Source organism: Lonchura striata, chromosome Z (assembly GCF_050655825.1).
Source record: "Lonchura striata isolate lonStrDom1 chromosome Z, ASM5065582v1, whole genome shotgun sequence".
Classification (NCBI taxonomy): domain Eukaryota; kingdom Metazoa; phylum Chordata; class Aves; order Passeriformes; family Estrildidae; genus Lonchura; species Lonchura striata.
Window position 1 is genome coordinate 79,634,237 of NC_140740.1, and position 1,793 is coordinate 79,636,029.

Consider the following 1,793-nt stretch of genomic DNA (forward strand, 5'->3'; position numbering starts at 1 on the left):
CCTCAGTTCTCTGCTTTTGCAGCTAATGTACTCCTGTTTTTCATTTTCAATTACTGTAATGCACAATTGTCAAGAATGGAAGCTAGTATTAGGTTAAAAGCCATCCAAATGAGGATGAGGAATCTTGATTTTTTTACGAAAGAGGAAAGGAGAAGACAGCTTTCCATGAGAACAAGACTTAATAATAAACCACACTGAATGTCCAGAAAAAAATTGCATGGTTCAGAAGTCTGAACTGCATAAAAGCTTGATGTTAACACTGCTGAAAGCATCCTGCCCTCTCTAAGTATCGTTCTAATGTGGTTTTGTTTACCTCCAGTTCTGGGAAATAGAACAGAATGGAATTTCATGCATCATGGTGGAAGAAGAGAATTGTAGCACTGTTAGAACAGCACGTCAAAACCTGTTATTTCCAGATCATAAAACTCCTTAATATTCTGACCTTTTAATCCAGAGCTTACCAGCAAGCAGAAACATTTCAATCTGTGAAAATATCATAGAGGTAGATTCCAGAGTATTGAAACAATTTGGATCAGTTCAGCATGTATCTTTAATGAAATGGAAATGCACTTGACCAAGGTTTACCCTACAAGCATGTCCTGCTCGCCCTCCAGTCAGAAAAATCTGTCACAGCACTGGGTACTTTGCCCCAGAGGAAGCTCTCTGTGGTAGCCTTGTGGAGCAAAAGCTGGCACTTGAGGTTTAATAGTTAAGCAGGTGGCATCATCAGCACTGAGATGTGTTTTCCTCCTGGTGGAATTGCTATTCACTGGAAATAGTTCTTTAGCAATGCAGGCTATAACTGTAATTAACCATAATGACTGCATATAAAAGGAAGCCCTCCCTTTGCCTTTGTTGTCAGGTTGGAGTTTGGGGCCTTTCAGAGAAGCTACCATTAAATTTTATTAACCTTTGGAGTAATGGCACTTTAGAAACACACTTTATGTATTAAGCAACAAACAAACGTGCATTAACAGTTGCTGATTGAAATGACTGGATAAGAGAAATGCTACCCCAGTTTTACAAGAGGGACTGAACAGCAGTCTTGCCTAAAGCTATACACTGATTCTGTGGTAGAGACAGCTCTTCCACTCCAGTGCTTTAATTACAGGAACAAATCTTTCATTTCACCAAATGTAGGCTCACCTGAATGTCTTAGCAAACAAGCAAGGGGTTGATATAAATATTCAGATGCATCACATTTCTGATACCACAGTTATCTGGAAGTGGTATATTCTCTGAAAAGCATATTTTCATTTTTTAAATGTATCTTTGGATTGATTTTACTTTTTTTCTGATATATTTCAAATCTATTAACTTTTTTTATCTCACCAAAAATAAATATTATGAGGTTTTTATTTTGCTTAGGCCAGTATTTAAGTTGAGGAATCACCAGTTTCAGTGTATAACAGAGAAGCTGCCACTGGTCTCATAAGAATTAATTATTAATTTTAATTAAGGAAACTTTGTTATACAGTCAGGTTTTTGATACAGTATAACATTATAAAATGCACTAGCATTACTAGCATTATAAAATGCTAGTATCTCCCTTTCTTGTCTTTTGTAGAGGGCACTTCTTATGCATTTCTCTGTGAGTGATTCTGATTGGGGTTTTCTTAATGGATTTGTCTTACACATAAGTCTCTAAAACAAAAGTTGCTTGAAACAATATTCAGCTGTGGTATTTCTTTTGTATGGTATTCTGAAGATATTTTATATCTGGGAGAGTTTGACCTCTTTGGACACTGAACTACCAATATTTGTATTCAAACATTAGTACTTCAGGGATGAAT